At 35.0% G+C, this 22,853-nt stretch overlaps 1 protein-coding gene across 2 annotated transcripts in view; it reads left to right on the top strand.

The window, feature by feature from the left end:
• The first annotated feature begins 4,751 nt into the window (after positions 1-4,751).
• Positions 4,752-22,853, top strand: part of LOC143246530 (uncharacterized) — a 77,413-nt gene continuing 59,311 nt past the window's right edge. For both annotated transcript variants that reach the window (XM_076493392.1, XM_076493391.1), the window contains exon 1: positions 4,752-6,093. The gene's annotated coding sequence lies outside the window, so the exon portion shown is untranslated. The remainder of the gene's footprint in view (positions 6,094-22,853) is intronic.

The raw sequence follows: 22,853 nt of genomic DNA, 5'->3' as shown, positions 1-22,853 counted from the left end.
TTTCCACAATATTTTTAAACAAGTTAGGCTTATCTCAGTTTTCGGCTGTCCTGAAAGTGCACGCGCACTCTATTTAAAAGGCGCAAGCAAATAAAAGACGTATATAAATATATTTTAATCGACATACAACTACATACACATACGAAAAGCTTATAAAAGTTTTTGAAAAATGTCTAACGTTAGGTCGTACAATAACCTTACAAGTTTGTTTATCAACAGCGTTCAGTACGGTAGAGTTTAGCCCTAACTAAATAAAAGCAAAAAGATGAAAAAATTAGTGTTATCTCTTTATAGAATATCGGTCGTATTTAATAAAGGCTTAACTAATGTTAGGCCTAAGAGAAGTGAACTTACAGATTTCAGCGTCTGTGATTAGCCGTATCTTGTGCTATTCTGGAAATCCTGTATTTAAAGAACTACTGTTGTAATAAAGATACTAAGTTGACGCGAATGTTTAGTGAGCCTGCTTGTATAAATATATATGTGTGTATGTGTGTGGCTTCTTTATCATTTATTACTTTGCCATTGCTGACGAATGCAACAGCATTTCATTTGCAACTCTCTATTTTACAGATGATCCTTTTAATGTGTTTAGATGTAAAAGCAATTAATTTGTAATTTTTCCTTTTTACAAGTTACGTCCTTGATGGTTTTTAAAGATGAAACAACAATTAATTTGTAATTTTGTCCTTTACAGGTGATATTTAAGGTTTCAATATATAATGACGTGTAGCTTATAATTTCTTCTTTTACGTGTGGGTTTATTTGCTTTTCTTTTCAGAACCAATAAGCTTACGGGGAAATTTTGAATCAATATTGTTTCTCTGTTTGTTTTTGAATTTCGCGCAAAACTACTCGAGGGCTATCTGCGCTATAAATATTGTTAAATTCACATTTCTCTCATAAGTTCTTACGTATTCTCTTACTAAAACCATTTCCTTAAGATACATAACGTTTAGCAGGCTTTTACACCTGCCTTTGTTATTGCATGCAAGAGCAGTTTTTGAAAATGGGTAAAATAGAAAATACGCAAGTACTTTTAGATTGTAAAGCGAGACTTTTGATCTTTTTAAGTTGAAAGTTATCAAAATTTAAACTGGTCAATATAGCAATTAAAAAAAACACTTAAGCACAGAAATATCTAAGTTTTCAAATATTTCAATAAAAGAACATTCGGAGCTCTGTGAAATGTTAAAGTACTTTTTTTTTTCATTTGAAGAGTGTTCTGCTCAATAACATTTTTATATGCGTGCTTGAAAATTTACCAAAGCCTAGATAATAATAAAAAGTAAGTGAAACGTTAAGAGTAGCCGTGTGAAAATATGTTATAAGAACGTGTTTTTTCTTTTTACGATATTAACGTTAATTGTATTTACAAGACAATTCTCGATTCATCTTATTTTGTAACGTTAAATCATTCTACACGTTTTAGAAATATACTCTTCAAAACAAGAAACGCAAATGGGATATTTTTGTTATTTTAAAGAGAAATATATGTAATAACGTTACAAGCTCAGAGTATGTGATGTTACACGTGTTAAGGCACTGATTGTCAGACCAAAATGACAATAAAAGTTGTGCACTGTGAAAACGGAGGAAAACATCGGATTTTTCGCCAAAACGCATTCGTGTCCAATAAATTTGTTTGAGAGATCTGCATGTTCTGCACGTGCAACATGTGCAAAATCCCTATAAAAGTGACGGGTTCTCGGTTTCCATAGCTCAGTGTTAAGCCACCGACACGCAATACAGTTACGACAAGACTGACAGAAGCACAACGCAACAACGCCATTGGTCGATTTGAAGCAGGCGAATCTCGATCAGATGTTGCCATAGCTGTGAATGTCCACCCAAGCACCATCACAAGGCTATGAAATCGTTACCAACAACATGGATCAACTCGTGACCATCCACGATCTGGCAGACCTCGTGTGACCACGCCCGCACGAGATCGCTACATCCGGTTACGTCACCTTCGGGATAGGACCACCACTGCGACGTCTACTGCCTCAACCATACCAGGGCTACGTAGGATTTCCGATCAGACCGTACGCAACCGTCTACGAGATTCTTAGGCCCCATGTGCAACCCATCATGGTGAACGTCAACGACGTTTTTCAACATGACAACGCCCGTCCTCACACAGTCCGACTCACCACTGTCTTCTTGAGACACCACAACATCAACGTTCTTCCCTGACCCTCCAGATCACCAGATTTAAACCCCATCGAACATCTTTGGGACGAGTTGGACCGACGTCTGCGACGGCGACAACCTCAACCGCAGACTCTACCTCAGCTTGCAGCAGCTTTACAGGCTGAGTGGACAGTCATTCCACAGGATGTGATTCGTCATCTCATCGCTTCCATGCGCAGGAGATGCCAAGCAGTTATTGATGCTCACCGGGGGCATACTCGTTATTGACGTTGAGTGACGTTAAACTTCAACTAGTGAGCGTGGACTTCGCCTTTGCTGAACTTTGGATGTTCAGCAGTGAATGTGCAAAGTTTCACACATGTCATACAGAACTACTCGGAATAAACTTGTTAACAATTTGTCTCAAATTTTGCCTTTTGCGTTTCTTTTTTTGAAGAGTTTATATAGGCTGAGTATATAGAACCTAGTGGCTAACGTGTTGAGCCGTGGATTGAAGGGTCTCGGGTTAGAGGTAGAGCACTTTTAGCAGTGTTTTTATTTTTATAAGTTAAAGCCAGTCTCGTTGTTGGTTTAAAGTGCCGGATAATGTTCTAGTGCTGCAGTATGTCTAGCTCCCCTCTTATTAGTAGTTCAAAATTAGAGAAAATTACACTTGAACACAAGAGGTCTCTGACCTCGCCATTAGCAGTTCATATCTGTATAAACTTCAGGTTGAAATGTCCAATACCTGATGTGTGTGAGTGTGTGCAGAATTTTAGACTATAATGCCACTGAGTTATTACTGTATACAAGTGGCCTGGCATGGCTAGGCGGTTAAGGCACTCGACTGGTAATCCGCGGGTTCGATTCCCCGTCACACCAAATATGCTCGTGCTTTCAGACGTTGGGACGTTATAATGTTACGGTCAATCCAACTATTCGTTGGTAAAAGAGTAGCCCAAGAGTTGGCGGTGGATCCTCTAGTCTTACATTGTTAAATTAGAGACGGCTAGCAGATAGCCCTCGTGTAACTTTGCTCGAAATTTTAAAAAAATCAACCAAACAAACTCAACATAATCTTCAATTTCAGTGTTCAATCTGTAAATGTATTCATTTTTTTTTTATAAAACGTACAGATATTTACTAATTTATGTGTTTTATAAAAATCACTTTTATCATATATTTATATTTTTTTATGTGAATTTAATGCCATAACAACACACGCTCGTGGCCGAGCGGTCCAAGGTGCTTATTTTTGGCGCCAGTCCGAAAGGGCGTAGGTTTGAATGCCACCGCTGCCATTCTTTATTTATTATAATGGCCCGGCATGGCCAAGCGTGTTAAAGCGTTCGACTCGTAATATGAGGGTCGCGGGTTCGAATCCTGGTCGCGCCAAACATGCTCGCCCTTTCATCTGTAGGGGCGTTATAATGTGACGGCTAATCCCACTATTCGTTGGTAAAAGAGTAGCTCAAGAGTTGGTGGTGGGTGGTGATGATTAGCTGCGTTCCCTCTGGTCTTACACTGTTAAATTAGGGACAGCTAGCGCAGATAGCCCTCGAGTAGCTTTGCGCGAAATTCGAAACAAACAAACAAACAAGCCGTAACAACAAAAACAACAGCAAAGGATTTAGGTAAAATGTAATTCGAAACAAGTAGTTTCTTTCGTTAAGTCTGTATTAGACATAACTGTAATGCCCTCTTGACATTATTTTAATAAAAGTGATTGTATGTAAACCGAATACCTTATACATGATTAGATGCCACGTGACTATCACACTAAGCTTCGAACAATCGAATGAAAAGACCATTACATGCAAACATTTCACGTGCTTTGAAAGTTATGTGGTACTGTAATTCCAACTGCTTTAGCGTGCACTAGAACCCGTTACGCAGCTCCACTGTCAGTTAGTACAAAAGTCAGCTGCCTCGGTACACGATAATTATTGATGTTATTTTAAGTATTGCGTTTAGGGTTATAACCGTAATCTGAATTTTGACTTAAACATCTGTCTGATTTGAGTTTCTTCTTTTATTCTCTGTATATCCGACAATTTCAAATGGAAAAGACGCCTGCTTATCTTTTTATTAGTGTTGTTCTGCGATCATCTAATAATTTTGGTACATCACAAGCAAATCCTTTTGAAAATGGGGAAAATATAAATTCGATAGAGGGCGCTAACATTTTTCATGCATCATAATTCGTATGCTTTCTGTGTATATATACTGTAGTTTATTATGTTAAATGACAGAACAAGTTATGTATGGACGTAGAACAAGAAATCGTTTCGGAATATTTTTGTTACTATTTGAAACTTTGTTTTCTGCCATGTTTGGATTGAATGTATCTTAGTTTGATATAAAGCAAGGTACAGAGTCTAAAATGTTTAACTTCATGTCGTTTGTAATTTTGCTTTCTTTGTTAATACAGATAAAGTGCTTTAGTTGTGAAATATTTGATTATTATTATTTTATTTGCCATTTTAATAATTTTTGTTGTATTCGTGATGGAATTATGAATCAGCATCATCTCATTGTAGCATTTTTTGTTAGTTTTTTAACAAATAACTTATGTATCTGCCTGTTATATCTAGTTTTACGTGTTTGGTTATGTTGAAGAATGTACCACCCAGTGACCACACCCTCTAATCCTCTAAGTAACTATGGACATCGCTTGATGACGACAAGTTCTCGGCAATCGCCGCACACACCACACATGTCGTATTAACTGTTGCACCTGTTACCATGACGACTGTGTTGACGGTTTAGAATTTGAGTAATCTATTGTCATAACATCGGTGAAAATTATTACATACTTAACCGTACATACAACTTTCGGAAACTGTATAGTGCAGATTTTGGCGAGACAAAATCATCCAATAAGTGTCTCTAAATCAAAGTAGAAGTCATAAAAGGTATACATAAACTAATTGTAACTAGTACGTAGCCTGTTATTTTCATCATAACTGCATAACTGATATAAGTGATCCGTTTAGTTGATACGAATGAACTCTCTGCGCAAGTGTGCATTCGCATCCACTTCCTTTCGTTATTCTATTTAAACGTTGTTTACCATACAGGCACTTTAAGAATGGAGCAACCATTTGGCTATCGACCGCTATTACCTCACTGTACATTGTTTTTCTCGGAACTTTCCACAGAACAGTTTCAGGAAGAAAACAACAACAACGACAACAAATGTACCTTTTAGTCTGAATATAGTCAAGAAACGAAACTGGAACTTGTGTATATTTGGTTTTTAGTTTATTTAATCCCAGCAGACACTTTCCAGTTATAAATATTGAAAGAAGGATATGCTATTGATAAAACGTACGTTGAATAATAATCAATCAGATACGTGGCCTATAGACGAGTCCCGCACCCGTAATAACGGTCAACCTTTCAACAATGAGTGTACTGCTCTCGTGGTATCCACGACTCAACAGTAAATTGACATCAAGGTTGAACAAGACCTCCTACTTTTAAAAGTAAACTCGTCCTTTGAGGTGCATATATTGGATTCTTGAAACATAAATCTTTGTTCTGTTAGTAGCTCAACTGTGTAATGAACAAGGCAACTTTCCTTCGCACAGAGATCGCTGTATTGTTAGCAACTCAACTGTGTAATGAACGAGGCAACACTTTTTGAAACAGAAATATATGCACTGTTAACAAATCAACTATGTAATGAACGAGGCAACTTTTCCTACGACAGAGATCGCTGTATTGTCAACTTTATAATAAGCGAACCAATTTTTATTGAGCGAATAACACATCACTGAACATGTCTCTTCCTGGGGTGAACGAATTTGAAAGCTTTAGAAATAGAATGGAGCAGTTTTATTTAGTATAGTTTCTTGAAACATACTGAAGAACAAAACCAAATATACTGCTTTGTTTAAACATTACACGGTTCGTGTATATATTAGTTGACATGAATATGAAACATTCAAACTGGTAAGTTAATGTTTGTTTTTTATACTTTTAATTTATTCTTTTAACTATATTGTAAACCAAACCTATATCGTGTCATCATTTATATATGTACGTCTGTCTGGTGGGAAATCTCTGAAGCAATTTGTGAACAGTGTTACATGTCAATTGTATATTTATTTAATATATAAGGTATAAGGTAAAACTGAACTTGAGGTATAATATTACTTACTAGTAAAATATTGTCTACTGAAACTCGTTGAATCCAAAATTTTCTAATTTGAAAGACAATAAATTTTAATAACTTGTGTAAGTTAACACTGCTGATTATTATAAAAGATAAATGTAAAATAACAGTCATTTTAAAGATATTATGTCGATTGAGAATACTGAACCCGATATATCATAAAATAAATTATAAATGCTTGTAATGTGTTGGATAGTTTAAAAGCGTCGTTAAATTTGAGAAGTTTAATACTGTATGTGTTAAAATTTAATAAGTGAGAAGCCGAGCATAACATTAAGACAGCACTAGAATACATATGCTGAGCTAGAATTTTTAGGCCACCTTTTAAGTTGGGAGAGTGAATTATTAATACTATTTTCGGATCAATGCATTTTCTTTCCTCCATTAAATGAACAATAGAAACCTCAACCTGATGATCCATTAGCTATAAAAACTGTCTTTTCAACCATATAAAACCATTTCTTTCACCAACTTTTCCTCCATGTGTAGTTAATGGTAGTGAAGAATAGATTTTGTTTAGGAACTGCGGATATGTGACGGTGAAGAAAGCTTTGTTTTCAGACTGAATGACAATGAGATTAGTGTAACATTTCACGTATAGTAACGAACTTCTGTTTTAATTAATTCACATATACATACAACAGTAACTCTTAAAGTAGGGACGCTTTATTTTTAATGATTACGACATTTGGACCTCTTAATATTGAGTCGTCACACCGAACATGAATTTCTCTTTTATAAAATCGTTTTTAAAAACGTGTAAACACCAATACTTAAATACCAAACGTGTAATTAGTATTTGTTTTGCATTTCCAAACTACAAAAATAGCCAGTAATAGGACACCATAGCTTCCTTATAAAATTTATTGTTCTGGAAAGACTATAGTAAATTACTTCTAAACGTATGAAATATCGACTTTGTCAACATATACCATAATAATGTTATATGGATAAATTGTTACATAAATACATAAACATAGGTGGGTGGACAGACATGCATAGTGACAAGTAGGTATGATACAAACTAAACGATACATTGATAGATATGTAGAAAGGTAGAAACAGACAGATAGATTATAGAAAGATAGAAGCACATATACATAGAAATAGATAATTACAGAAAAATACGTAAATACAGTTTTAATAACGATATACATAGTATTTTTAGTAAACATGCAATTCAGAATAATTTCTAGATCACGTGCTGTCTAAACTTCTATATGCGCACGAGTGTGCTCACGTATAGCTGACAAATTGCTGAAGCGATTATCACCGAATCTTGCATATACCCAGATGAGTGACACAGAGAGGTCGGTGTTGGAGTCCTACTTCCCCGAGTCACCTAAGGAGCTCGTAACTCTTACCCGTGTGTTGAATGTGTGTGTCAATTAAAGATAAATGTTAACGTTTCTGATCAGCACACCAACCTTCAGTCAAATTTAAACGGCATAATTTACTGACGATCTTAGGCATGAGTTAAAGTGACTCTGACATAACACTTTAAGTTCTTGTTTAATGAACTGACTGATAATATATCAAATGATAACAGGCGTCACACGTGTGTCAGATTCAGGCAGGGGAGGATAATATAATCAAAGGAGATTTTCATCACAGTTTCATAAATTGTCACCAGAGTGCTTTATTAGGGACACGTTGTTAGACCGTCATGACAGGCGGCTATGACTTTATAAGTTCTCACCAAAGGACGAATTGCTTGTCTGCTATGACAGGTGGCCATGACGTATTCCATGAAGTAGAGGATGTAATACTAGGTGGTCATGACGTCATAGATCCATTGAATCAGCATAAATTGGATCAACGTGACTATAATTAATTGGTTTAAAACACTAATTGATTATTTTATTAATTAATTTATAACTAAATCGTCCTAAAAAGAACGATGAACACTATATCATACTAAAAAATAAATCGGCACCCCTCCTCAAGTCCGACACACTTGTGGCTCCTTCTAACGGCGTGTCTTGCAAAATCAGTTCTAACTGCTTTGAAAGTTTTGGCATTGAGCAATTTTTACACCCTGTCAGAAATATTCCAGCAAGTCTGTCTGATATCTAGACCGTTTTCGAAGATCACGTGGATAGGTGTGTGTATATATATAATGTGTGTGTGTGTGTGTGTAATTTTTTTTTTTAAAGTGCTCTCTTCGACAAAGATATAACAATGAAATATTTTAAAGCACTCTTTAGCTCGCTCCATTTCAGATGGAGTGATTCCAAGTAATGCTCTTCATAATTTAACTGTCATTTTTCAACGGACATCCCACTGGGAACTTAAAAATCTACACCAGTCTTCAACTCAAAGTCCACATGATTTATTAACGCTAAACACAGGATCCGCCTCTAAATGGTATTATTTAATTTCGTTATTAACTGCTTGAAATTCATTATTTTTCCAGGAACATGAACAACATATAGGCAATAAACAGATATCAAATGAATAACGTAAAATAAAGTATCGGGTATATTTAGAAACTAATTTTACTTGTTATGAAATTATCTTTCAAATATAAAATGAGCTTGGCATATAGATAGGTGAATAGATTGTTGGAAAAATAATAATTTTCTTTGTATTTTTTACTTTCACGAGTTATTGTTTCTATATCCTAATTGAGCAAGCGATAAGATTTTATGAATACCTTATTGAACTTAAGGAAAATGTGTACAGATCTAGTGCACATTTCGTATAAAGCAGCTGACATGATAAATATATTCTTGAAACACAAACATGTACAGTTAGCAACTCGAATTTGTAACCGGCAAAGCAACTTTTGTCGGAACAGTGTTCTATTTTCTTATACCAAGTCGGGCTATCTGCTATGTCTACCGCGGGGAATCGAACCCATGATTTTAGCGTTGCAAATCCAAAGACTTGCCGCTCTCTCAGAGATTACAGGTATTTTCAAGAAGATCCTCGGTGGCTCAGTGGTAAGTCAGTGGCTTACGACACTAAAATTTGTGCTTAGATACCCGAGGTGAACTTATAGCAACGCAATGTGTAGTTTTGTTAGGAAGTTGGAAGTTTTGTTGGTGATAATTACGCGAAATAAATACAACTTATCAACTATTGAGCAACCCTTTTTTTTTCCAGATCGTTTAATAACAGTTTTCTTTAGTTTTCAGTTACTTATTTTCCGACAACTGTATGTTCAGTTACGCAGCGAATCGTTCAAATATACACTTGAGACAATATTTTACTAATGTATTTATTAAAGAAGGAAACGCGTAATTATGCTGATATAATCTCGAAAAAAATTTACGAGATTCAAAGCTACGCATTGTTTAAGTCGAATTTAAAATTTGTATTTTGTAGCGAAACAAAACATCGACTGTATGTGTTGATATTATACCTAGTTGCCATAGTTACAGCGTTCTGGGTTTTACTGTTGAACTGTTAGCAGTCGAATAGTATTGTTTCGAAAAGTTTACGGTCCTTTTGTTAAATGAAGAAGAGAACGAAGGACTCTTTCTAACAGTACTTTTGAATTATTCAACATGGAGCTCTCTTTAACTTTTTAATGCGCTACTAACCCTGCAATACATCTAATATACGTATTCAGCATATCATTGGAAGCAGTGTCAAAAACAACAAACAAGGATATATATGTGGTTATTCTTTATATAGACACAACTGACTTATTGAATTGGACCACAAGTATGAAATCTTCTCATTATGAAATATACCAGTGGTGTCGACCTAACCTACCAAACTTCACTGTTATGTTTATATCACGTGTGTATTAAAAATATACCAGTGGTGTCGACCTAACCTACCAAACTTCACTGTTATGTTTATGACACGTGTGTATATATACCAGAATGTTGCTGTCATGTTTATATCACGTGTCTATTAAAAATATACCAGTGGGGTCGCTCTAACCTACCAAGGTTTTATTCTTATGCTTGTCCCCCGCTGATACATCGGTAAGTCTACGGATGTACAACGCAAAAATCAGGGGTTCGATTCCCCTCAGTGGACACAGCAGATAGCCCGCAGTGGCTTTGCTATACGAAACACACACACTTATGCTAATATCACATGTGTATGCACATATGCATTTTAAAAATATAGATAACTGTACGAGAAACAAACCGCAAGCCAGGTAAAGAGCAGATGAGGTAGAGTGTGGGAATCGTAAAGTGTATTCTGATAAAGAGGTGTCCGCAGAGAAGGGTGTGGTAACGTTTTAAGAATGTGACCTTTGAAATACATTGTTCATAGAAGGTAAATATATGGTAATTCTCAGAAACAACCTAATGGGCTATAGCGCTCGCTAGTTTACTAATTGAAGGATTTATACATTACAGTTATTTTTCGTCACTGTTATTTTCAGCTATGTGTTATTCAAAAAAACTTTCAGCAAAACCAATTACATTAGTATAACAATCAGAAAATACAGTTCATGTACCTTGCCGTATGGTAAAAATATCAGGAGTTTCCAATTAAGTATCTCTTTATTAAAATAGATCTTTATTTAGGTTATTTTTGTTTGTCATTTTGTAGCACTGGATATTAATTTGAAAGTTTTCGGAACATTGTATCAGGCATTTCCAATTCATTTTCTAGCACACTTTCATAGGAGACATAACCAACGATATTCCAATTTATATATCAAAAGAAATTATCCCAAATATTTATCATAGTAAAACGTATCCAAAAATATGTATGATGGTAAAATACTATTAAAAATATATGTGATAATAGCAAAGTTTTCGAAATTATGTATTATAGTAAAAAAATATCCAAAAATGTGTGTTATATTAACAAAATATCCAAAATATTGGTCTATGTAAACAATTTTTAACAAAACGATATATGTGTGCGTCTGTATGTGCTTGTAACTGACGAATTTCTACACTAATTGTCACCAAACCTAGCAAGTACCTTAGTGACCATAATTTGGTTTTGCTTAATGTTTTTTGAATAACAGAAAGCTGATAAAAAAGAACAGTAAAGAAAAATAAATCTTTTGTATTTTCGGATTTGTTTTCTAAACCTGCCTGGTACCAAGCGAATTTCTTCATTTTCGTTTAATATAATAGATAGCTTTAGTAAGTACAAAGAATAATAATAATAATAAAAAACAGGAAAGGAAGGCCTACAAAACATTATGTTACTGTAGTGACATACTAACAATCTGAAACATTGTGTTACTGTAGTGACATACTAACAATCTGAAACATTGTGTTACTATAGTGACATGCTAACAATCTGAAACATTGTGTTACTATAGTGACATGCTAACCATCAGAAACATTGTGTTACTATAGTGACATGCTAACCATCTGAAACATTGTGTTACTATAGTGGCATGCTAACCATCTGAAACATTGTGTTACTATAGTGGCATGCTAACCATCTGAAACATTGTGTTACTATAGTGGCATGCTAACCATCAGAAACATTGTGTTAGTATTGTGGCATGCTAACCATCAGAAACATTGTGTTAGTATTGTGGCATGCTAACCATCAGAAACATTGTGTTAGTATAGTGGCATGCTAACCATCAGAAACATTGTGTTAGTATAGTGGCATGCTAACCATCGGAAACATTGTGTTAGTATAGTGGCATGCTAACCATCTGAAACATTGTGTTACTATAGTGGCATGCTAACCATCTGAAACATTGTGTTAGTATAGTGGCATGCTAACCATCTGAAACATTGTGTTACTATAGTGGCATGCTAACCATCTGAAACATTGTGTTAGTATAGTGGCATGCTAACCATCAGAAACATTGTGTTAGTATAGTGGCATGCTAACCATCGGAAACATTGTGTTAGTATAGTGGCATGCTAACCATACGAAACCTTGTGTTACTATCTTCTTCTTCTTCATGTGTCAAATCTGGGCAGACATCGACGACCATGGCATGCCAGACTTTTCTGTTGTCAGTCCTCCTTACCAACTCGATGTTGCTCATTGAGTTCTTGGTGACATAGTCATTGAGGCTGTCGATATATTTAGTTCTTTGACACCTCTGCTCTGCCCACAACAGGTATCAAAACCCAGTTTCTTGTAGTATGAGTCCGCTTCTATTGTGGAGGGCTACTCGGATATTTATGCAACATAGAAATAACTGACAGCTCCATTAATCTAACTGAGAATGACATGAGAAATATTAACCTATTCAGCTGCTATTCGGCTAATGTGAATAGAAGGCCAGTATATAAAAATGTAGGATGTGTAATCCAAGTATCTAACTAGTTTTTCCATAATTAATGAACTCCATTTGGAAGTTAATGAAGTTCTCTTAGATAAGCTTTAGATTATAGCACTTTAGTATAAATACATATTTACTGTGAACAGTTGGAACCTATTTTCATTTACTTTATTTGATCAATATAAAAAACCCTAATTTAATGTTTTATCTATAATAATTAGTTAATAAATGCCTTAGAAGAAATGTAAGGCTATTAGCCGATTGTAATACATAACATTACCTGACAACATTTTTTATGTATGTATGTGCTAATTAAGAAAATAAATCTAGTTGGTGCATACGCATGGATGAATACAGATTTCTAGTTTTACTGTTTCACTCACCAAAGACCAGTTTAGTCGAAATATTTAATTCGAAAGTCACGAAATTCAAAAACCCATCATTCACTACAAAATAACATGGAAACAGTAGCAGTGGTTAAGGAACGAGGGTTAAAATTGTTTTTAGTTTCTTTTATGGTTTTTATATAGTTATAGGTGTGAAAACTGTAGTTAGCCTAAGTACCAAACCTCGTTGTTGGCACAGATAAAAGGTAACAACTATTTTAACACGTGAGTTCAGATTGACGTCTTTTTCAGAGTCTAATCACTTAAAATTAAAATTAATTCTGTTTAGTTTACTTACACCAAAACTTTGGTAACTCTCAGTTATATCGATTGTTGTTTTAATGAAACAATTAAAAATTGTTTCTACCTAACTGAAAACTGATTTGTTCTTTATCAGAGTTTGCTAAAAATCAAGTCAAAATTTAGATTTCAGGCTATTTTCATGTAGTTCCAGTAATTTTCTTAATCTTTATATTTAGTACAAAAGAAATTAATTGGGAGTGCTCGAGTTCAGCAAACAGTTAATATTTTTTTTTGTGTCCACGTTTTACTTTAATAACTACAGACAGCTACTTAGATAATGTTGTAGGATACTTAATGAAAGTGTCTTTTGGGATTTTACTACGAATGACTCTAATGTACTCTTATAATGTTTTTTTGGAAGTAACTTTTGATTTGTTAAGTTTTTGATCTTAATGGTATTTTTGTTGGTCCAGTTTTCCATCTATTTTTCAAATGTCTCCTGTTGCTTCAGCAGAAATACATCCCAAACCATCACATTGCCTCCCCCAGGTACGTATCTTTCACATTTCTTCTACCGGACTTAAAACCTTCACTTTGAAACAAATATTTCAAACTTGGGCTCATCTGTTCCTAACATCCTTTTCCAATCATCAACAGTCAAGTTTTAGTACGTTTTAGCAAATTTCAGCCTCTTGACAATATTTTCAGATTGAAGTAAAGGTTTTAAAACTGCTACATGACCAAATTACATTCTCGTCGAGTCTTCTCGATACTATAGGTCTGAACACTTTTCTATCATTTGGTACATGATTGTTTCATGCTTGAGATCAGTAGCTGTCTTCCTTCTGTCCCAAAGGCTACATAAACAAAGATACCTAACATCAGTATCATTGAGTTTAGGTGTTCTGCCTCTTCCCTTCCTATTTTCAAATTTAACTGTTTCAGTCACACGATCTAGGGTGTACTTTACAGTGTTTGGGGAGCATTTTACGTCTGCAGTAGAACCCTCGTGATAAGTCCTTGGTACAAGCATATGGGAATTCTGAAGAATGATAATTATTCTCATCTTGGCTCATTCAGTTGTCAGTAGGTATGAGTGAAGTATTACAATGGTGTTGAAACTTACATTCTGTAATGGTATGGAAAAATTAGCCCTATAAAATGGAAAGAATAACAAAACATTTTTTTGTTCTAACACTTTTGCGCAATATTGTACTTTCAGAGAAGTTGACACGGGTATAATTTTGAGCTTATTTAAAACAGGTGAGTTTGTTTTCTTTATTTGTTTGCTTGTTGGTAACAAAGCCATATTCGGTTATCTCGAGAGTGCATTGCAGGAAATTGAACTCTGGATTTTCGCGTTGTAAACCTATGTTCTTATCGCTGTCTCACCGAGGAACGTAAGGGGTGAAAGCTAACCTTGTGTGTAACATTACTGAAAATGGTGATATTTATTTTAAATTGAAATGATTTTATTTTAACCACTTTATTAAGGTTGTTTCTATTACTATTGGCACCATGGAGCGAAAAACAACAAATAAACGATTTAGCAGTTTAATATATATTTTCATGAAAATTAGATTTACGGTATGCCATGCTCGAAGCACTTCTCACATGAAATATAAATGAGTAAAACAGCTCCTCGTGTTGAATTAAAGGTTGAAAATTGTTTTAACGGGAATATCATGACATTACTTGCAGATGTCTGTGGTCCGGCATGGGCAGGTGCGTTAAGGCACTCGACTCGTAATTTGAAGGTCCTGCTCGCCCTTTAACCCGTGGGACTCTTATAATGTTATAACCAATCCTACTATTTGGTGGGTGGTGATGACTAGCTGCCTTCCCTCTCGTCTTACACCCCTCAAATAGGGACGGCTAGCGCAGATAGCACTCGTGTAGCTTTGCGCGAAATTCAAAAAACAAACAAACCAAATGTCCGTATAAAAACGACTTGCAACTAATAACATAGTTAGATATAATATTTTTATGACGTATTGTAACATGCTTAATATAGGTCTGGATAAACGTCGTATGCTTTTTTAAAGCACGTGCTTGTATTTTTTCCCTTATTATGAACAAGTATTCGAATAACTTGTTAGTATTGTACAAAGCAGTAATTATACTTTCGAATTAGGAACTGAAACATTTAGTTTTAGAAATCTGATAGTTAGCCTGTTTATGGACTTTGTGCAAATTGAAATATATACGTAAAATATTGTACTTGAAAAAATTCTTAGTAAGTGATAGATATAGTAAAGAAAAAGAGAGCTAATTCACACACAATGTATTTTATTAAAGTGTGCAAAATTATAATTTTTTTCATTCATTTTTGTAACCAGGGTATCTAAATGTTTGTTTACACTAAACAACATAAAACACTTCAAAGTACACGTTTCTCACAATCAATTTAGGGTATTCCGTTGCTAGGGGTTTCATGTTCGACAAGAAAATATTGTAAAATGTAGATGTTTTTCTGTTATTCTGAGAGTTAGGAACGATTATAAACATTTTATTTTTTAAGTTTGTATAGTGTTGCCATCTGTCGCGAATGTCCAGTACTGGAATAAATAATGATTATTACGATATTTCGACAGTTATTTTATGAACACTGAATTTTTGCAGTTGGGTTTTCCAAATATTAGTCGCGATGCAAGTTTTCCATAGCAAGCTTCGAAAATATATTTTGTTTTTGAGAAACTGGGTCATTAAATATTAATGTTATAGTGATTATGTTTACATGTAATTATGGCTTAAATGTTGGATGTCATAATCGATAGCAGACCATTTGTGGAGTCCTCTTACTCCATGTTATGCGATTACTGAATTAATAGTTGTTGGTGGAGAATTATGGTGGCAAGTTTGATGTTTAATTTTAACTTAAATATATTCAGTCAGTTAAGATCCAGTCATTATTCTGGTCAAAGAAAGGGACTGAAACCGCTATCGTGCTCACTTAGTCAGTTTGGGACTGACAATAATATATTGCATTTCCTTTTGTAGCAAACAGCTTAAGGTTCTCCAATATGTCGTACAAATCACTGGTAATCACTACTGATACATACGTTAACGTTTTCAGGTCATTTTTGTTGCATAATGTCTCTACTCAGTAAATGTTTCGTTTATTTACTTCCAAGGTTACGCAAGAGATGCGTACACATAACGACCCTGAGTTTAAACTGGTAGGCTGAAGGGAAGGCAGCTAGTATACAGTACCCACCACCTACTCTTGGGCTACCGTTTTGTAACTGAATAATGAACTTAATTATCGCTGTTATAGTTATCTGTCTCCTACGTGCGGAGTGTGTTTGTAAGGTAATGGGGCAGCAGACTATAGACACACGGTTTCACACTCTTAGCACTCTACATCTAGACCATTTTCGGCTTTCTAAGAAAAACAGTCGCGGAGAAGTCTTTCCATAATTTACAACACCGTTATTCATGATGACGAGAAACCCACTTGAAGTAAAAATGTATTCTAAAGATGGCTGGAATGGGTATTAGCAATTTAAACATAATGCAGAACAACGATTGTTAACCTGAAGATGATTTTAGGAGATCGAAACGTTACGTTGTTGTATACTTTATTTTAAAATTTTATACCCCTACCTGCCGTCTTTAGAATACAACAACATCGTCAGGTTTAAAATAACATGTTATTTATACCTTTGTTTGTTTTTTAATTTTGAGCAAAGTTGCACGAGGGCTATCTGCGCTAACCGTCCCTAATTTTGCAGTGTAAGACTAGAGGGAAGGCAGCTAGACATCACCACCCACCGCCAACTCTTAGGCTACTCTTTTACCAAAGAATAGTGGGATTGACCGTTACTTTACAACGTCCCCACGGCTAAAATGGCGAGCATGTTTAGTGCGACCGAGATTCGACCCCGCGACCCTCGGATTACGAGTCGAACGCCTTAACACATTTGGTCATGCCGGGCCTGTTATTTATAGCACTAATATTGTTTGATTTCCGTACATTGTAATTCAGTTTAACCCTTAAATTTAAAGTCATCATTCACAGAACGAGAATTTGTTTTTAGGTTTTCGTGATTTAATGCAACGTATAGCGGAGTAAATTAATGTTTGTTTTCTCTACTTGGATTCTCTTAGTCATATAAACCAAATATGCTCGCCCTTTCAGCCGTGGTCGCGTTATAATGTGACGGTCAGTCCCACTATTCGTTGGTAAAAGAGTAGCCCAAGAGTTGGCGGTGGATGGTGATGACTAGCTGCCTTCCCTCTAGTCTTACACTGTTAAATTATGAACGGCTAGCGCAGATAGCCCTCGAGCAGCTTTGCGCAAAATTAAAAAAAAACAAACAAGCTAAGCACTTTCTCTTTAATTTTTTATCTTGTTTTATAGAGATGAACTATATTTTTTTAGATGCTTTATTCCAAAGAATGCCTGTTTCCGTAATTTACGAGCTCCATTTCATACGAAGCTCACACTATCTGTGTGAATGTAATATGTCTTTGTTGTATTATGTTCAGTTTCTTACATACAGTCTCACTTACTGACCGATATAGGACTAAGTGTATAACGGACTACAATAGAAGCGTTGTTTTAAGATAAAGGCACGTCGAAGGCGCACCTGTCATTTTTAAGAAAATGATGTAAGTAAAAGAAAATGGGGAAAAAAAGTCTTTTGAGAGTCATGGTTGGCGTAATCATAAACATTGCTCTAATATAATATCAAAGAGAAAACATCCGATAATAAACACCTTTCAAAACGTATTGTCCAATGGAGTGAATACTTCGAAAGTAGTCAACGCATCGGTAGCCATATTGATAAAAAACAAAAAAAAACAATTTCATGTAGACAAATAAGAACAGAAACAATTGAAGGTAGTAATAAAATAACAATGTATTCTTTCAGCAGTTTTGTGACCAGAGTTTACATCAAGTATAAAAAATGCAAAACTAATCGGTCTCTTAATACGTGTTATTGTTAACTTTCAATGTCTTCCTTGAATAACCATGTTTTTGATATAACGTACACTCTGTTGCTATATGTTGAAAATCACACTTTTATTCGTTAACCCTCGTATCGTCTACACAAACGCAAGTACAAAAATCAGTCACAGTATTTTGTTTGCTTTGTTTGTACAAAATACGGTACGGTGTCTGTGTTATATATTGATATTCAAGATAACACCTTAACACACTCATTTCCTGTAACTCTGCTTATTAGATCAATATTAGCATTATTGCCGAAAAGGACTTTCATATACTAGGCCTAGCAGAAGAGCTTGTATTATCAGCAACAAGAATAATAGGCATGCATACAAAAATTCATTAAAGTGACATATACATGTTTAAAAAAATATAATAACGTTTTAAATGATTACTCTTATAAATATGAACTTTCGTGACTACGGTGAAAATCTTTTTATAGCAACAATGGTATAGAACACCTGGAAACTGTTTAGATTATTGTGTACTGTGTGGGTCGTGCAATATGTTTAATGTTCCAGTGTTCCTAATTCGAGATAAACTTCTTATGTAGGTAATGCGAAAATTTCATTCTAAATGTAATGAAATACCTTGAACACAAGGTGGGAAACAAAGCCTTGGCAGATATAAAAAATGGACAAAACCTTGTGATAGACAGGGCGCTTACAACCCATACACTATAGGAAATGTCAACCTGCACTGTCACAACTACAACGCGTGCGACCTACATTTTTGCGTGTATCGAAAGAAACAAAAATTATCCTCTGAACATTTAACGTGCGTTTATGTTCAGTTTAATTTATCACTGTGTATTGTGACGTACACAAGCCCGATTTCACTAAGGAAAAACATGCATTTACGTACCTTAGACGGTGTAATCCTAATGGACAATTTGTGAAATATCCCAAAAATCTGATATTGTTTCTAAGAATTGTAAGCCTAAATTACACGTGCCCCAAAATCTTCTAAAATTATACATTTGTAACAATAATGCGCATTTTTAAGTAAATATGTTACATGTAATCATAACATTTGAAGGCGTTAATCTCTACTTGCTCTGAAACATTTGTAAGTACAAATAAATGTACAGGAGAACAAAACAGTAAAAACCAGTGGTTTTTAAACCTTTTTTGCTAGCCATACCGTAACTCACCCACCTTCATTTTCACGGTATCCCTGAGGCAAGATACAGTATGTGTGTGTGTATATATATATATATGTGTGTATAGTTTTTCTTTATGTTTCTATAATTACTCTACGTTTGATGAAACTTGCGACGCCCCTTGCAACTTGTGGCGACGAACAGTTAGGTTATTTTTACGTCATTATAAACTTACTGCATGTGTGTGTGTGCGTGCGTGTTTGTTTCTATAGCAAAGTCACATCGGGATATTTGCTGAGCCCACTGCGGAGAATCGAACGCCTGATTTTAGCGTTGTAAATCTATAGACTTTCCGCTGTACGAGCGGGTGGTGCAAAATTACTGCAATGACCTTTTTGTTTGTAGTTAAGTACAAAGCTACTCAATGGGCTATTTGTGTTATGCCCACCACGGGTATCGAAACCCCTTTTCGAGCGGTGTAGGTCCGCAGACATACCGCTTTGCAACTGAAATGACTTGATGAGTTTTCCAGACGCTTTTATTTCTTGTCTGATACTTGTACTGTTGCCGACTGGTCAGCGTGCTGGGTTGTGCAGCTGAGGTTCTATGGTTTACATCTCGTTTTCACCAAAACAAATTAAAAAAACACGCTCCGCATTTTGGGGTCGTGAGTGAGTAGCCCAAGTGTTGAAGAGGGTCGTTGTTAATTATCAGCCTTCCCTCTCACTCTGAAATTAGGAAAGAGTGTTGTAGAAATCCATCGTGAAATTTTGCAGGAAATGAGACAAACGACGACATAAATTATATTAATTCATAAGAAATCGTAAATATTTTCAATCGTTTTGTTTTACAATGAAAAGTCATTGTACATGTATATTTGATTTTCTGATTTAATTTTTTTTTTTTAAATTTGATAGTTTATCTAGAAATAACAAATGTTAGTATTTCCTGTATTTGTTTGTTTGAAGTTAAGCACAAAGCTACACGATGGGCTATCTGTGCTGTGCCAACCACAGATATTAAAGCCTGATTTTAGCGTTGTAAGTCTGAAGACTTACCGTTGTCTCTGCGAGGAACGAGGAAAGAAGGGCACACATTAACTAAAATTATATATTTACTTCAGTGAATATATAACGTGGGTTCGTAAATACCAGCGAAAAATCAAACATATAGTTCTTTTATACTCTGGCACGGCATGGCCAGGTGGTTAATGCGCTTGACTTGTAAAGTGAGGGTCGCGGGCTCGAATTCCCCTCACACAAAACATGCTCGTCCTTTCAGCCGTGGAGGCGTTATAATGTGACGTTCATTACCACTATTCGTTGGTAAAAGAGAGAAGCCCAAGAGTTGGTGGTGGGTGGTGATGTCTACCTGCCTTCCCTCTTGTCGCGGGTTCGAATCCCCGTCGCACCAAACATGAATGTCTTAAGCTTACAAATGTTGATTAGTTTCCCACTAATAACCGAACCTTTTCTTTATTATTATATTAACATTTTAGTATCATGTTCTTTTATATACTGACAAGAGCATAATTTTATTTAACTTGTACTTGGGAGGTGTTATGAAACTTTTAACACTACTTTCTTTTTCTAGTCAGAATAATGAAATATTTGTCAAGTCTGGCTTTCAACACTATTTCCTTTTTCTTGTGAAAATAATGAAATATCTGCTAAGTGTGGTTTTCACACTTCTTCCTCTTTCTTATGAGAATAATGAAATATCTGTCAAGTCTGGCTTTTAGGACTATTTCCTTTTTCTTGTGAAAATAATGAAATATCTGCTAAGTGTGGTTTTCACACTTCTTCCTCTTTCTTATGAGAATAATGAAATATCTGTCAAGTCTGGCTTTTAGGACTATTTCCTTTTTCTTGTGAAAATAATGAAATATCTGCTAAGTGTGGTTTTTCACACTTCTTCCTCTTCCTTGTGAGAATAATGAAATATCTGTCAAGTCTGGCTTTTTCCCATACTTTCTTTTTCCTTGTGACAAAAATGAAATATCTGCCAAGTTTTAGAGAAACGTTATGTATACTTCTTTCTAAGATTGACCGTAAAAAAAAAATCAAACTTTTGACGTATTTTATTCTAATGTTTCTTGATTGTTGCTTGCAGCCAAGCAGGAATGTCCCTCCCCGTATTTTCATCGATTCCTTACACTACTGGTTAATACTCAGGGGACTAGTACGTACTATGGGTCGTCCCTCTTCAGATTAAAAAGCTATTATTGAACCATTCTTTGCTATGACTGATGTTTTGTTCCTTTCATTGATAGACCATATCTATTGTTTTATTTCTAGGTAATTTTTAAAGGGATTAAAGCTACTTTCTAAGAATTTATTCGTCTTTAATGTTTTGTGAGTTTGTTCTCATTGTTTAACGTTTTATGATATTTATTAAACCCTACAGGGTAAATCATCAAATCTGGTGACATTGCCCTAAATATTATTCCTAGAATTTGCTTTAAAATAATACTAACGCGCTATCATTTAGTTCTATTACTTTTCAATTAAGTTCCTAAGTTTGTGCTTGTATATATTACTCTTTAAAGTTGCCTTCAATAAGTAAATAAACAGTCATTCAGTCTGAGTTAATTTAACTGATTTTGTAAGTTTAAACGTTTACTCATTTGGCCAAATGATTTAAATTCTGGCTTAATCGAAAGATTCTAAATCAGCCAAAGGAGGCAAAGCAGCTAAATAATACTGACATGAAAGTGTCTGTCTGCGTTAAAGCTAGTTACAAAAGACCTGAAAGTTTCTGTCTGTGTCAAAACTATTTACAAAAGACCTGAAAGTTTCTGTCTGTGTCAAAACTATTTACGAAAGACCTGAAAGTTCCTGTCTGTGTCAAAACTATTTACGAAAGACCTGAAAGTTTCTGTCTGTATCAAAACTATTTACGAAAGACCTGAAAGTTTCTGTCTGTGTCAAAACTATTTACGAAAGACCTGAAAGTTTCTGTCTGTGTCCAAACTATTTACGAAAGACCTGAAAGTTTCTGTCTGTGTCCAAACTATTTACGAAAGACCTGAAAGTTTCTGTCTGTATCAAAACTATTTACGAAAGACCTGAAAGTTTCTGTCTGTGTCCAAACTATTTACGAAAGACCTGAAAGTTTCTGTCTGTGTCCAAACTATTTACGAAAGACCTGAAAGTTTCTGTCTGTGTCCAAACTATTTACGAAAGACCTGAAAGTTTCTGTCTGTGTCCAAACTATTTACGAAAGACCTGAAAGTTTCTGTCTGTGTCCAAACTATTTACGAAAGACCTGAAAGTTTCTGTCTGTATCAAAACTATTTACGAAAGACCTGAAAGTTTCTGTCTGTGTCCAAACTATTTACGAAAGACCTGAAAGTTTCTGTCTGTGTCCAAACTATTTACGAAAGACCTGAAAGTTTCTGTCTGTGTCCAAACTATTTACGAAAGACCTGAAAGTTTTCTGTCTGTGTCCAAACTATTTACGAAAGACCTGAAAAGTTTCTGTCTGTGTCCAAACTATTTACGAAAGACCTGAAAAGTTTCTGTCTGTGTCCAAACTATTTACGAAAGACCTGAAAAGTTTCTGTCTGTGTCCAAACTATTTACGAAAGACCTGAAAGTTTCTGTCTGTGTCAAAACTATTTACGAAAGACCTGAAAAGTTTCGGTTAGAAGAGAGATAAATTAAAACTGA

The sequence above is a fragment of the Tachypleus tridentatus genome, chromosome 3 (genome assembly GCF_004210375.1).
Source record: "Tachypleus tridentatus isolate NWPU-2018 chromosome 3, ASM421037v1, whole genome shotgun sequence".
NCBI lineage: Eukaryota > Metazoa > Arthropoda > Merostomata > Xiphosura > Limulidae > Tachypleus > Tachypleus tridentatus.
This window is presented reverse-complemented; position numbering and strand designations above follow the sequence as displayed.